Consider the following 16980-nt stretch of genomic DNA (forward strand, 5'->3'; position numbering starts at 1 on the left):
ATTACTGATTTTAAATCTGATATTAAAAGACTGATTCACATCTTGGTATCAGAGCCAGGTTCAGTTCTTCTTTCATCCTTTTTCTTCGTTCCTGTACACTCGAAAATCAAGAGAGTGTATGGAGAGATAGGTTCTCTATAGTATAGAGAATCACTTGCCTAGTTGGTAGAAGGGTTTGGAGATTTAAGTTCTGGCCGAATTTTGCCAAGAAGTGATGCTGTTTTGCTGCTGCCCGAAACCCTAACCAACTAGAGATTTTCGAGGTTACCAGGAAAGGTGAAGCTTGGGTGTGGCGCTCTGTGCTTGGAAGGTGTCTTGTGACTGCTAAAGGAGGGTGGTTCAGGTTAGGAAGAGTTTGGGTCAGTCTGGTTGGTGCGGCACCATCTTCTCTCTTCCTCTCATCTACTGGATGGAGCAAAACCCTAGTTCTTCAAGCATTCTGGTTTGACTTCAAGTAAGTTTGCATAGTTAAAATTTCAGTTCTTTGATTTCCGTTTGATTAATGGAGACATATGGAAGTGAGTTCAAGCAGGTGCCGATTTCTGGACCTACTCCAGTAGATTCTGTTTTGACTGGTGTTAGCACGATTAAGCTAGACGGGATGAACTATCTTGCCTGGGCACAGTCTATAAAAATTTATGTTTGTAGTAGAGGAAAACTTGGGTATCTCACAGGTAGTAAGGTGAAACCCGAAAAGACTGATCCTGAATTTGAGAGATGGATGCAAGAGAACTATACCGTTATAGGATGGTTAGTTAACTCTATGCAACCTCATATAAGCCAGCACTATCTCTGGATGTCTTCTGCTAAGGAGATATGGGATAGTGTAACTGAGACTTATTCACAGAAACTAAATGTAGCCCGAGCATACAAATTGAAAAGTGATGTGAAGAACCTGAGACAGGGAGAGAAGAGTGTAGCAATCTACTACTCTATACTAAAATCCCTATGGCAGGAAATTGATGTTATGGAAACTGTGGTATGGGAGAGTAAAAAGGATGTTGAAATGTACAGAAAGCTGGTGGAGAGAAATAGGGTGTTAGAGTTTCTCACTGGACTCAACCCTGAGTTTGATATTATTAGACAAAATATTTTGGTCAGAGATAAGGTTACTCTATCACAGGCATATGCCATGATAAGTAGTGAGGAAAGTAGATGACAAGTTCAGTTGCAAAGTCCACCTACAGAACATTTTGCACATGCGGGAATGAAATCTAAGGGGCCTACTGAAAAGGGGGAGCAGGTATGTGAATATTGCAAGAAACCACGGCATACCAAGGACACCTGCTGGAAACTTCACCCTAGACTACTCTCTGAGAGGTTTAAGAACAATCCTAAGAAGGGCAATCAAGCGGGAAAACTCAAGACTGCTAATGTTGCTACAGTACCTGAAGGGGGAAGTAAGGAGAGTGAGAAAACATCAACCATTGAGCAGTTGGCTGCAATGAAGTTAGACTTTGAGAAGTATGGGAGGCTCCTAAATCACCTGGAAGCTACAGTTTCTTCAGCCCACCCTTCCAACAGTACATCCTCTTCATCGGCTTTTGTTCACTCAGGTACATATGCCTCAGCAAATCATGCTTCAGTTTCAGGTAATCATAAACTCCCTTGGATTATAGATTCCGGTGCTTCAGACCATATGACCAGCCTATCTAACCTTTTTTGTTCATATCATCTCCTCTCTGGGAAAGAGAAAATATCCCTTGCCGATGGGTCACTTGCCCCCATCTCTGGTAAAGGAGACATAAAGACCTCTGACACACTGTTCTTATCTTCTGTTCTCCATGTTCCTAAGCTTAACACAAACCTTTTATCTGTTAGTAGCTTAACAAAGTCCATGAACTGCAGCATAACCTTCTTTCCCACTCATTGTGTTTTTCAGGACCTGCAGTCTCAGAGGACGATTGGGAGTGGCCATGAAGCGAACGGAATATACCTGCTGGACACACTAGATCAAGCCTTGGGAACACCTCATGGAGTTGCTTTAGAGTCAGTTGTGTCAAAGTCTGTTAACAAAATTTTGTTATGTCATTTTCGGTTTGGTCATTTGTCTTTTACTGCTTTACGTCATCTATTCCCATATATGTTTAAAGGAGTGTCTTTATCTAGTCTTCATTGTGAGTCATGTGAGCTAGCAAAGCATTGTAGACATTCCTATTCAATCAGTAATAAAAGATTTGTTTCTCCTTTCCATATTGTTCACTCTAATGTGTGGGGGCCATATCACATGCCAACCATGGGGGGCTACAAGTATTTTATCCTTTTTATTGATGATTATTCTCGTTATACTTGGATTTACCTCATGAAATCCCAGGATGAAGTACCAATTATTGTGAAAAATTTTCATGAACTCATCCTCACCCAGTTTAATACCCATATCAAAATATTCCGCTCTGACAATGATAAGGAGTATTTTGAGAAAACCCTCTCCACCTATCTTGAAACTTTTGGGGTTATTCATCAAAGTTCTTGTTCCTACACTCCACAACAAAACGGGGTGGCGGAAAGAAAGAACAGACATGTGGTTGAGGTTGCCAGATCCCTTTTATTTGCATCCCATGTTCCTGTAAGGTTTTGGGGAGATGTTGTTCATACTGCTACCTATCTAATCAACTGTATGCCCTCCAGGGTCATTGGCTTTAAAACCCCCTTTAGTCTTCTCTTCCCGGATGAGGATCTCTTTTCTCTCCCTCTCCGTGTCTTTGGGAGTACTTGTTATGTGCATATTCATAGTCACCAAAGGCATAAATTTGAACCTAAGGCTCATAAGTGTGTGTTTCTGGGATATGCCTCTACACAAAAGGGTTATTGTTGTTTTAATCCAGTTCGTGGCACCCGCTTTGTATCTCGGGATGTCACCTTTGCAGAGTTGACTCCTTTCTTTAGTATTCCTCCTGAGGGGGAGACATCTGATGAACCCTTTGCTATGTCTCCAGCTGTTCCTCTTCCCATCCCTTGTGAGTCTGATCATGGGGTGTCCACCTCTTCCACTGGACCCACCCCTGATCCTCCTCTTGCTTCTACTCCTACTCTCCAAAGGTGTTACCAAAGGCGGAGATTCAGACATATGCAGGTTGTTTCCACTCCTTCAGAAGAGCATCTTGCCACACCCACAGTTCCTGAGGAAACAGGTCAGCCCTCTATCGACCCAGCTTCGGCCATCCCTGACCTTGACCTTCCTATTGCTCTTCGCAAGGGCAAGCGGAAGTGTACAGCCCATTGTATCTCCAAACATTTATCTTACAGCCTTCTCTCTCCTTCCTACTACTCCTTTCTTGCTTCTGTTTCTTCACATGTGATACCCAGGTTTGTACCAGAAGCATTATCTCAACCTGAATGGAGGGATGCTATGATGACTGAACTTGAAACATTATATAAGAACCATACCTAGGATATTGTGGACTTGCCGGAAGGGAAGGAACCAGTGGGGTGTAAATGGGTGTTTACCATTAAATATCACTCTGATGGCTTAGTTGAGAGGTATAAGGCTAGGTTGGTTGCCAAGGGTTACACCCAAATGTATGGCATTGACTATCTTGAGACCTTTGCTCCTGTAGCTAAGATGACTTCAGTTCGGGTCTTGCTTTCTCTAGCAGCTACCTTTGACTGGCCCCTACACCAGTTTGATGTTAAAAATGCTTTCTTGAATGGAGATCTGCATGAAGAAGTCTATATGTCTCTACCTCCAGGGGTGTATGGGAAAGAAATGAAAGGCAAGGTGTGTAAACTACACAAATCCATTTATGGTCTCAAACAATCTCCTCGGGCTTGGTTTGAGAGATTTCGGGCTGCTCTTGTCTCCTTTGGCTACATTCAAACACAATCTGATCATACATTGTTCTTGAAGAGAAATAACACTCTAGTGACCTTCTTGATTGTTTATGTTGATAATATTGTGGTCACGGGTAATGACATTGAAGAGGCCAGTAAACTAAAAGGATTTCTCAACTCTGAATTTGAAATCAAAGACTTGGGAGATCTTTGGTATTTCTTGGGTATTGAAGTTGCTCAGTCTAAGGATGGTATCTTCATATCTCAGCGCAAATATGTCCTTAATCTTCTTGCTGAAATGGGTAAACTTGGAGCTAAGCCTATCTCCACTCCCATTGATCCTAATCATAAGCTTTCTGCCACAGATGGTGAACCTTTGTCTGATAAGGGAGTGTTTCAGAGACTGCTTGGGAGGTTGTTATACCTTTGCATGACTCGGCCAGATATTTCCTATGCAGTAAGTGTTATTAGTCAGTTTATGCATTCTCCCAGAGATACTCATCTAGTTGCTGCAGAAAGGGTTCTGTGCTACTTGAAAGGTACTCTAGGGAAAGGTATTCTATTTGCTAAGCATGGTCACATGAAGCTGGAAGCCTTTACTGATGCAGATTGGGCAGGATGTATTGATGACAGAAGGTCCACCTCTGGTTATTGTGCTCTAGTTGCTGGGAATATTGTGTTTTGGAGAAGTAAGAAACAATCAGTAGTTTCTAGATCCTCAGCTGAAGCAGAATACAGGGCAATGGCTCATGGTGTGTCAGAACTACTATGGCTACGATCCCTTCTAGAGGAATTGGGGGTGGACTACAAGAAACCAATGATGCTCTATTGTGACAACCAAGCTGCTATCAACATTGCACATAATCCTGTTCAACATGACAGAACTAAGCACATTGAGGTTGATAGGCATTTCATAAGGGAAAGAGTCTCTTCAGGAGAAGTTTGTTTGCCATTTATCACATCAGAAAAGCAACTGGCTGATATCTTGACCAAGGGAGTTCCCAAAGGGAAATTGACACACTATATAAGCAAGCTGGGCATGATTGACATCTATGCTCAGCTTGAGGGGGAGTGTAAAGAGACTGGGCCGAATGGGCCCTAACAGCTGCTTGTGTGATATCCTTTATTTTTATCTTTTATTTTATGTTGATGGGCCTCACTTAATGGGCCTGTTATTTGTTCTTGTTTTATTTTCTTTATGTAATTGCCAAGCTGGCCGCCCACTTGAGGGCATACTTGTCATCATTAATTTTTAGAGATTAATAAAATAGGGTTAGAGGAGAAGGGTGAATGATTCGACTTCTTCTTCTCTTACCTCTTCTCTTCGACATACACAGCTCTTGCACTATTATTCAGATCTGATTTGCACTGTTAATTACTGATTTTAAATCTGATATTAGAAGACTGATTCACATCTCTTCGTATTCAGGGCTGGGCAGGGTTGGCCCTACGCCTGTCTCAGCCCCGTCCAAGTTGCAGCCCTGGAAAAAACAAAAAAAACTTTTCTTGAAGACTTGATTGATTGTTTGATGACTACCAAATGCTGCATATCAACAATGACCTACATTTGTAGCTGGATTCTTCTAAACATAAGAATCATAATTTCCAGCCTGATTAGTCTAGTAAGATTTTTTGACAAGTATGATGCTGAAATTGTATTACCATAAAAGGGGGAGAAACCCTCAATAGCATGTACAAGAGATGGGTACAGAGAAAGATATATACTCTCAGGAGAATGTCCTAAAAAAGGAAAACAATCGAAACAAAATCATACAAGTCACACCTGAGCTGTGTCAAAGATAATAGAGGTCCAATGGGATTTGAACTGCTCAAATTTTATCCCATCAAATGGCTTCAAAAAGACCAATCCAACGGATAAGCTCCCACTCATTCTTTCTAATAACAAATTCAATGATAGATTCCTTAGATTCAAATATCTGATTGTTGCACTCCTTCCAAATGGACCAACAGATAGCAAAAGCCAGGATGTTCCAAAGGATTTTCCCTTGAGAGCTAAATCCCTTTACCTTTCAAGATGATAGCAGCCCATTGAGGTAAAAGCTGGAAAGATCCATTGTCTCCAGAAAAATTTCAAGACATTAGATCACCTAGAAAACAAAGCCACAGTGGATAATATGTAGCTAATATATTCTTTTGTCATCCCATACAAACATAAATTGTCAAGCACAACCCCTTCATGTACAACATGATCAATGGTAAGAATGATGTCTAATGCTGCTGTCCATAAAAAGAAAGTGACCTTAGAAGGACCCTTTTCTTTCCAGATTCAGCTCTGAGGAATTTAAGTCCAACAACAGCAAGTAGCAAGATTTGATTGAAAACAACTGCCTGATCTGTTTCCAATCCAAAACCTAGATCAGGTACTTGAGAGGCTGAGTATGGCAGTTATATAATCTCTCCAATAGAACACCAAAAGACTTCACTTCCCAATAATTCATGTGATGCCTGAGTCAAGGAAGCCAAACAGTACAGGATCTATTACAAAATCATTTTTATTGCCACTGATGGAGAACAAAAACGGAGAAGGTAACACAGAGGAGCTGCTTACTGCATCATATATCTTTCCAAGAAAAGGATGTGCTCCCCGTTTCCTGAAATCAGTTTGATGAATTTCAATTCCTCCCTGCATGACATAATGCCCTTTCATAGGCCTGAACCATAGGATTGTTGTGGTATTAAGGCTTCCCAATCCATTGCTGCCCTCCCATATTTACCACCCATCACCATCATCCATAGATGCTCATTCTCAAGGCCAAACCTCCACAATCACTTGCATAAGAGAGCCTTGTTTAAGGTATTGAGCCACCTTAGATCCATTCCATCCTTCACCATATGTCCACATGACATGTTCCATGTCACGAGATGGAACTTCTCCTTATTCTGGCCTTCCCAAAGGAAGCCCCAAGTCCCAACAAAGCTTTTCCAAAGAATTTTTTTTTTCCCAGAGAATTGACAAACAAAGCAGGCATGTGAACAGGGTGGGGAGTTTTGAGGGTGCTTTTTGTAAGAGTACCAATCCACTATAATATGATTGAGCATGTACAATGGTCGTATTTATAGATAGTTCATCAACTAAAATAGTAAAGTCTTAATTGGACACAAACTTCCTAAAACATCGAATTTAATCAAAAAGGAAACTTCCTAATCTAATTCAGACTCAAGAAAACTTGAAATTAATGTTTCTCATGGTTAACATTGCACACCTTTAATAAAATGATCAGAACTTTGCATAGGAAACTCTAAATTCGGCTTCGTTTGATGTGTTGGAAAGTAGACTTAGAGCTTTCCTAAGAAATATAACTTTTCATGCAATTCCCACACTATTAGGTGCAATTTTTCTTCAAAACTGGTCCAAGATGTGACTCTGTTTACAGCCGTTTGGTGTGCTAACACCTACTTTGGCCTCTCCTCTTCCTTTCTTTGTGCTCATGGGCCTCCAAGGACCTTTCAGCCACTTGTTCTATATTAGTCCCCTCCACTTCAAGCAAAATCATCCCTGAGTTTTCCTCTGGATGATCTGAGGCATGGTACTCATATAGATCAACAACATTGAAAGTGGGTGAAATCACCCAATCTTCTGGAAAGTCTACCACATAGGCATTGCCGTTTATCCTATTCACTATTCTATAGGGACCATATTTCCTATTCTTTAATTTGCGTACCAAGAGTCACTCTTTTCTGAGGTGGACCATCACTAGATCTCCTTCTTGGAACACCTTCTTGTGCCTATGTTTGTCTACTGCTTCCTTGTATTTGGCATTAGATTCCTTCCATTGCTTTTTGACTTCTTCATGGATGGAGTATATATGATCTGCTAAGTGAGTTGCTGGTACCTTATCTCTAGGAATCTTGGGCAGTGGCACTAAGTCAAAGGCATGCCTAGGGATGCATCTATACACAATCTCAAATGGTGACTTGCCTGCGGTTCTGTTCACAGAGGTGTTGAAAGAGAATTTCGCTCGATCCAAGGAAGAATCCCACTGCTGGGGTTTATTACCTAATAGAAACCAAAGGATAGAACCCAATGTTCTGTTCGCTACCTCCGTTTGTCCATCTGTTTGAGGGTGATGTGTTGCAATGATGTATCAAACCACATCCATAATGTATGCTAGAAGTGACTAAGAAATTTGGTATCCCAATCAGATACGAAGGTCTTAGGAAGAAGAGCATTGTCTTTATCAAAGAAAAACAATCCCTGAATCCACAAGGAGCAAGAAAGAAAACTCAAAGACAATTGTGTTCAATTCACTATATATGATTGAACATGTACAATGATCTGATTTATTGATAATTCACTATATATGATTGAACATGTCCAATGTTTTAAAAATCGACCCGGAGGCCGAAGTGTTTTTGCCTCTGGGTCACAGGTCATCGGTTCAACCATCCGGGTTGAACAAGCCAGACCGTCCCACTTGTGTGTGTGTATAAATATATATTTTATCAATAAATAATATAAAAATATGTTTTAGATATGTTATATGTATTTTTATATTTAATTTATGTTTTTCAGTTCAGTTTTTAATTTTTTATTTATAAAAAACATTAAAATTTGCAATTTGAGGCCAAAAAAGGGCTTTTTTCATGAAAATAGAAAGGCAAGGCACCTATGGCTCCTTGGGATGCATAGGTCTCGAAAAGTTACCCAAAATAAAAAAGATAAAAAAAACACCTCAATCGGACATCAGAGTGCAAAGTTATGGCCTCCGAAAGTTTGCATGCATTGAGTGTGCAACCCGCGAATGGGTCAACGGTCGAACCGGTCGGGTCGAATGGTTTTTGACCAAATCAACGGTTTTTTACTATCTGGCAGGTCTTGACTGAACCAGACCCAAAATCCTGGCTGGGTGACGGTTCAAACGGTTCGATTGGCTGGGTCAACAACGAGTTGAAAACACTGGAAGATCCCAACAAGATTTAGGGTCCACATCCCCACCCCCATCCCCAAGAATCATAGGATTCAGCAATGTAAGCAAAGCAAACACAATAGGGATTTTAGACTCTCTAAGATTCCTAGTGAAGCCCAAGTTCCAATTCAACCCAAAAGGAGAGGAAGGGGAACAAATAAACTCAATCACTAGTCTACCTTTGAGATTGGAAAGAGCATAAAGGGAGGGAAAGATCTCCTTCAAAGGGGACTCCCCAATCCAAATATCTTCCCAGAACCTAATTTTTTTACCCAAGACCAAGTCATACTTGATGTGACTGAGGAAAACAGGAACAAAAACTGTATATTGCTTTCCAAGGAGTAGCCAAAGTAGCTCTGAAGACAACTAACATCCCATCCATTATTTGACAGCCCGTGAACACTTGCTACCACTTTGTGCCAAAGTCTTTCACTTTACTTCAGGAATCTTCACATAAGGCCAAAATTTTCTTTCTAACATTCCCAATCCCTAGCCCCTCTTCTGCCTTCAACTTCATCACCTTCTCCCAACTAGTATCTTCTCAAACCTTTTCACCACTAGGGACCAAAAACTGAGAAATTTAGGGTTGTCACCAAGAGGTAACCCTAAATATTTAATTGGTCAATCCCCTTTCTCACAACCCAAATAACCTGCCATATCCCCCAATACATCTTCCTGCACATTAATGCCAACCAATAAGTTTTTATTCTAGCTAATCTTCAAATTAGAGACCCTCTCAAAGAGGTTTGCTACCAACTTCAAATTTTCCACCCCATCTTTGCAATCCCCATCACAAAAAAAAAAAGAAAAAAAAAACTAAGATATCATTTACAAATTGTAGGTGACAGTGGATCACCTTCTCTAAGACCTTGAATCCCTTCAAAAAAAACCACCAAACCATTGAAAAGTATTGAGTATGACTAGATTGCAAACAACCTCTAATCCATTTACACCACCACTCCCCAAAACCACAACTTCTCGTGATATTAATTAAAAACTCCCAATCCATAAGATCATAGGATTTCTCCATATCCAACTTAACCACAACTCCTTTCTTCCTTAATCTTTCCTGGGCCTTAACACACAAATTAGCAATTAAAATCTGATCCACAATTTGTCTATCTTGAATAAAAGCCCCTTGAAACTAAGAGATATGTGAGGGGAGAACCTTCTTAACCCTAAGGGGTAGGACCTTAGCAATTATCTTGTAGATGCTAGTAACTAGACTGATAGGTCAAAAATCCCTAGGATGAGTAGCACCAATTTTCTTAGGGATTAAAGCTATGAAAGTTGAGTTCATTCCTCAGCTGATTATACCCCTTCTATGGACTTTCCAAAACACTTTGATCAAATCAGCTTTGATTATCTCCCAACAGTCCTAATAGAAAGCCACTGTAAAACACTTTGGGGCCCAATGCTTTTGATATATCCATTGTGTGAATAAACCCTAGTTGTTTCTAGGTCAAAGTAGAGAAGAAGAAAGAAGAAAGAAAAGAGAAAGAAGAAGAAGGAGAGGAGAAAAGTATTCGGCCAAACTAGAAGAGAGGATGTACAAACTTACCTCTCCTAGCCGATCCACCTGACTTTTATTCATGAAAAACTTGAGTTACAAGAAAGACAATTTTGTCCCTCATAGAAGATGGGACACATAACTTAAACTCAGATACAATAGACATTTCACTTTCAATAAGATACACCAGAATGACCAAAATACCCCTGACTCGAGCATTCTAACACTCCCCCTCAAGCTGGAGAGTATATATCATATAGTCCCAGCTTGTTACAAATGTAATCTATTCTTTCCCGAGACAATCCTTTTGTGAAGATATTTGCCCACTGATTTCCTGAGCTCACATGAGATGTAGTTATTACCCCACTTATCACTTTCTCTCTCACAAAGTGACAATCCACCTCAATATGTTTAGTTCTTTCATGGAAGACAGGATTGGATGAGATGTGAATAGCAGCTTGGTTATCACAGTATAGTTTCATGGGTTTGTCAATTGAGAAACCCATCTCCTGTAGTAGGTTCTTCAACCATACTAGTTCACATATGGTATGGGCAATAGCCCTGTACTCTGCTTCCGCACTACTTCTTGCCACCACTGTTTGCTTCTTGCTCTTCCAAGTTACAAGATTGCCACCTAGGAAGGTACAATACCCTGTGGTTGACCTCCTGTCTGATATAGAGCCAGCCCAATCAGCATCTGTGTACACTACTATCTCAAGAGGTCCTCCTTTTTGGTATAACAAACCACGACCTGGAGCACCCTTTAGGTATCTAACAATTCTCATAACAGCTTCCCAGTGAGGAACCCGGGGATGTTGCATAAACTGACTCACCACACTCACAACAAATGATATATCTGGTCGGGTAATGGTCAGGTAGTTCAACTTTCCCACCAACCTTCTGTATCTTCCAGGATCATCAAACTCTTCACCTGCATCCACACTTAACTTGGCATTGAGTTCCATAGGAGTCTCTGCTGGTTTAGCACCTAACAACCCTGTTTCTTCAAGTGGATCAAGAATATATTTCCTCTGACATAGGTCGATCCCCTGTTTTGACCTCGCAACTTCTATTCCTAAGAAATACTTTAGCTTCCCCAGATCTTTCGTATTGAAGTGGTCCTGTAAGAATTTTTTCAGCCTATCAATTCCATTGTTGTCACTTCCAGTTATGACAATATCATCCACATACACGACTAGCAAGATTTTTCCATCTTTCGAGTTATAGCTAAACACAGAATGATCAACCTGACACTGTTTCATCCCAAAGGCCTTCACCACTTCACTGAACCTGCCGAACCATGCACGAGGAGATTGTTTAGATTGCCTTTTTGAGCCTGCACACCTTACCAGCCTCCCTCTGAGCAACAAACCCTGGTGGTTGCTCCATATACACCTCCTCAACAAGATCACCATGTAGGAAGGCATTTTTTATGTCAAGTTGTAGGAGAGGCCAATCATACATAGTAGCCAATGAGATCAACACCCGAACTGAACCAATTTTAGCCACAGGAGAGAATGTCTCCATATAGTCCACACCATATAACAGAGAATAGCCCTTGGCCACTAACCGTGCCTTCAATCGTTCCACACTGCCATCAGGAAGATGCTTCACTGTATAGACCCATTTACACCCAACAGTGTGCTTACCAGGAGGAAGGGTGGTGAGTTCCCACGTATGATTATGTTGTAGAGCAGAGAGTTCTTCTTCCATGGCTTGTCGCCACCCTGGAGAGGCAAGGGCTTCCTGTACAGTCTTGGGAATGGGAACCGAAGAGAGTAATGATATAAACTTGCAATGGGAAGCAGAAAGGTGAGTAGTGGAAACATAGTCTGAAATGGGATGAGAAGTACAAGTACGTTTACCTTTCCACAAAGCAATAGGGAGGTGAAGATCTGAGGGAGAAGGAGCAGTAGCAGGATCTGTCGACGGGTGCTGAAGTGGAGGAGGAGCCGGAGCACTTCTGCGAGTATACACTTGAGTAATTGGCGGCCTCCCTGTAGTAACCGGCATATGATGTGCATCTGCAGTAGGAGTGGGAGCTACGGGAAGGGGGTCCACAACCGGAACAAGAAGAGGAACCGCAGAGGGAGAAGAAGAGACCCCGACATTGGAGAAAAAAGGAACTGATTCAAAGAAGGTGACATCCGGGCACACAAACGATTTATGAAACTTAGGGTTATAACACTTGTACCCTTTCTAAGTCCTTGAGTAGCCAAGAAAAATACACTTCGTAGCCCGAGCATCTAGCTTGTCTACTCTAGGCCCCAAGTGCTGAACAAAACAAGCACAACCAAAGACTCTTGGGGTGAGAGGAAAGGGAGACAAAGTGGGGAACAACACGAAGAAAGGGGATTGACTTCCAAGGATTGACATGGGCATCCGATTTAGAGTGTAGTGTGTAATGCTCTGATACCATGAAAGAAGAAAGAAAAGAGAAAGAAGAAGAAGAAGGAGAGGAGAAAAGTATTCGGCCAGACTAGAAGAGAGGATGTACAAACTTACCTCTCCTAGCCGACCCACTTGACTTTTATTCATGAAAAACTTGAGTTGCAAGAAAGAAAATTTTGTCCCTCATAGAAGATGGGACACATAACTTAAACTCAGATACAATAGACATTTCACTTTCAATAAGATACATCAAAATGACCAAAATACCCCTGACTCGAGCATTCTAACACATTGAAAAAATTGCATCCTTAATTCCTCCTCAAACTTTCATTCTAGGAACTCCACATGATCATCTTTCATTTAGTGGTCCTTGAAAGATTGTTCTGAAGTGATCGCAAAGGTCATGGCTATCTAATTTTGATCTGTGATCCCAATCGCCTCCAAACATGATAAAGTGATTAGACTCTTTTTTTATCAATAACAAAAACTTTCATTAATAAAAAAAAGGGGGAAGTAATTAGACTCTTCCTCCTACCATTTTCAATGACATGAAAAAAAAATCTCATATTACCATCACCTTCCTTAATCCATTTCTCTCTGGATTTCTATTTCCAACAAATTTCCTCTTGTAACAGGGTAACCTTTAATTCCTTCAGTAGAAATCTGCTGAATTAAAAAATATGAAAGAAAAGTAGTTTCTTGAAGAGAGAAGGAAGAGAGAAGGAGAAGAAGAGAAGAAGAGAAGTTGAAAGAAAAGAGAGCAATAATCTGGCCGCCTTCACTTATTATTTATACTAAAAATAATAGAACAGTACAAAGACAACTATGCCCTTATAGGGCGGCAAAACATATAACAACATATATAACACTCAAAAACATAATAAAATTTGGACTCACATAACTAATGTAGACTCACATAATAAAACAAATTAATCTTCAACACTCCCCCTCAAGTTGGGAGTAAATGTCACACATTCCCAACTTGTGTAGGTCATGTTCAAGCTTGTTCTTTGCCACCCCTTTAGTGAGAACATCAGCCAGCTGCAACTCTGAAGAGACATAAGACAAACAAACTTCTCCGGTTGTTACCCTTTCTCTTATAAAGTGTCTATCAACTTCAATGTGTTTTTGTTCTATCATGCTGAATTGGATTGTGGGCAATATTGATTGCAGCCTGATTGTCACAGTATAACATCATAGGTTCCTCTGCTTTCACCCCAATCTCACTCAAAAGAGATCTAATCCAAAGAAGTTCCGAGACACCATGAGCCATGGATCTATACTCAGCCTCTGCACTTGACCTTGCCACAACCGCTTGCTTCTTACTCTTCCAGGAGATCAAGTTTCCCCCTACAAAGGTATACACTCCTAATGTAGACCTCTTGTCATCTAAGCATCCTGCCCAGTCTGCATCTGTATAGGATCCTAGCTTCAGATTCTCATGATTTGAGAAAAGAATGCTTCTGCCAGGCTGCTTTTTAAGATATGCAAGTATTCTCTCAATAGCTTCCCAGTGTTGAACTCGAGGTGCATGAATGTACCGACTCACAACACTGACAGCATAAGAAATATCTAGTCGTGTCATACACAAATACAGCAGTCGGCCCACCATTCTTTGATATCTCCCCACATCCTTTACCAACTCACCATCCACACCATTAATTATGTGATTTGGATCAATAGGAGTGTCTGCTGGTTTGGTCCCCAACTTCCCAGTCCCCCGCAGTTAGACCTGTTCATGGGCCGGGTGGCCCGACGGACCGGCCCAACCCCCGGACGGGCTTGAACATGCTTATAGGCCTGTGGGCTTAAAGTCGGGCCAAAAAGCCCGGCCCGCAATAAATTCGAGTCAGGCTCGGGTTTTGTCAAAATAGCACGGCTCGAGCCCGGCCCGACCTAATATTAAAGTTAAAATTAGTTATGTGATTATGTCCATTTGAATAAATTTTTTGATTTAAGAATGTAAAATTGTGTTTTAAAATATAAAAGAAAGGGAAAAATACCATCTTGTAGGCCCATTGTTCATTTAAAAAGAAAAAAAAATACTATCTGAATTTTTAATTCTAATTTGAATAGGGAAAATTGTTTTTTTTTCAATTAGGTTAGGCTTCGGGCTCGGGCTCGGGTTTCGGGCTTTTTACCAGGGCCGGGCTCGGGCCCAAGTTATAGGCCCGTTGGTCAGGCCGGGCTCGGGCTCGGGCCTAGTATAGTTTCATTAGTGACAAGTGAAAGCCCGGCCCGGCCCATGAACAGGTCTACCCGCAGTAGGTCAAGTACATACTTTCTCTGTGAAATGAAGATCCCATGCTTGGATCTTGCAACTTCAATCCCCAAGAAGTATTTGAGCTCACCAAGATCTTTGATCTCAAATTCTTACTGCAATGATTTTTTGAGATCATCAATCTCCTCCAGATCATTTTTTGTCACCACTATATCATCCACATACACAATCAGAATTGACACTAGAGAATCTCTCCTCTTCACAAAGAGAGTGTGATTAGACCGTGTCTGTGTGTATCCAAAACGGATGAGTGCCCCTCTGAACCTGCCAAACCAAGCCCTATGTGACTGTTTCAGTCCATACAGAGATTTTCTGAGTCTGCACACCTTTCATTTACCAATATTTTCATAAAAGCCTACTGGAATGTCCATATATACCTCCTACTGTAAATCACCATTGAGGAAGGCATTTTTGACATCAAGTTGGAATAAGGGCCATGAAAAGGTGGCTACTAGAGATAAAAGGATACGAACTGAACTCATCTTAGCTACTGGTGCAAAGGTTTCCAAATAATCAACACCATAGGTCTAAGTATACCCTTTTGCTACCAACCTTGCCTTATACCTCTCTATCTCGCCATCGGCCTTATACTTCACTGTGAATACCCATCTACATCCGACTGTCTCCTTGTCTGGGGGGAGATCAACTATTTCCCAAGTTTGGTTATTGACCAAAGCATCCATCTCATCTTGCATGGCTGTTTTCCACTCAAGTTTGGAGAGAGCCTCAGTAACATTCCGGGGTATAGACACAGAATCCAGGGAAGAAAGAAAAACACGGTAAGAGGGTGATAAGGCACTGTAGGAAAGATGGTGTGAAATGCAGTGGGTTGTACACTTTCTCTTCCCCTTACGAAGTGCAATGGGAAGATCAAGGTCAGTGGGATCAACTGCAACAATGGTGTTAGGGACAGGAACATTATCATCAGAAAACATAACAGACTCAAGCTCAAGAAGAATTACTTGGAACTATATCTTCCGAATCTGGAGCTTCAAAGGACTGATAGAGAGTGGTGTGGGTTGAGGATGTGTGGAGTCAACCATCATCTGCCAGCACTGATATTTCTGTGAGGCTGCCCGTGGTGGCTCAGGTAATGAAACTGGTGGTGCAGGTGCTAGTTGAACTGATGGAGGCACCAAAGAAACAAGAAGAGGAACAGATTGTGAGTTCTCCCCAAAACTCTCCCCCTGAGGGGAACCACTCGAGAAGAAGAAGGTGGATTCAAAGAAGGTAACATCCATAGTGACAAATCTACTCCTCGACACTGGGTCATAACAGCAATACCCCTTTTGGTTCTGAGCATACCCAAGAAAAACACATTTCTTGGCCTTAGGATCTAATTTCTTGTGAGGGCTAAAAATGTGAATAAAGGAAACACAGCCAAAAACCATCAGAGGTATATGAAATATCTCCCCATCTAGAAAAAGAAGACTAAATGGCTCCTTAAACCCCAAAGTCCGTGAAGGAACACGGTTAATCAAATGCACGGTTGTAAGAACTGCATCTCCCCAAAACTGCACAAGAACTAAAGCACACACCATAAAACTCCTTGCCACCTCCACAATGTGTCTGTTTTTCCTCTTAGTAACTCCATTCTGTTGCGGTGTATATGCACAACTACTCTAATAAACTACACCATGTTCTAAGAGATACGTGGTCGAGTCCTTCTCAAAGTACTCTCTGGCATTATCTGATCTAAAAGCCTTAGTTCTCACTCCAAATTGTGTGAGAACCATCTGGTGGAACTACCATACCACGTTAGGAACCTCATCACGTGATCTCATCAAATATATCCAAGAATACCGTGTATAATCATCCACAAACAAGAGAAAGTAATGGAATCCTCCCATGGAAGGGATATGATATGCCCCCCATACATCAGTGTGAACAATATTAAAAACAGAAGTACTTCTTTTATTACTTGGTTTAAAAGACTGTCTACAATGCTTTCCTAACTGACAACTCTCACACTCCAAAGTAGATAACTGAACAGACTCAAACAACTTTGGGAAAAGACATTTCAAAGAACTAAAAGAAAGATGTCCCAAGCGATTGTGCCAAAGCATAATCTGGTTCACTGACTCTGACCCACTACTACT

The 16980-nt window shown here is 41.2% G+C and overlaps 1 protein-coding gene across 6 annotated transcripts in view; it reads right to left on the reverse strand.

Moving 5' to 3' along the window:
- LOC104587115 (protein LAZ1) overlaps nucleotides 1-16980 on the reverse strand; it is a 38963-nt gene that overhangs the window by 12915 nt on the left and 9068 nt on the right. The gene's annotated exons all lie outside the window — the stretch shown is intronic.

This window comes from Nelumbo nucifera, chromosome 6, assembly GCF_055504915.1.
Source record: "Nelumbo nucifera cultivar China Antique chromosome 6, China Antique-T2T, whole genome shotgun sequence".
In the NCBI taxonomy this organism is placed as follows: domain Eukaryota; kingdom Viridiplantae; phylum Streptophyta; class Magnoliopsida; order Proteales; family Nelumbonaceae; genus Nelumbo; species Nelumbo nucifera.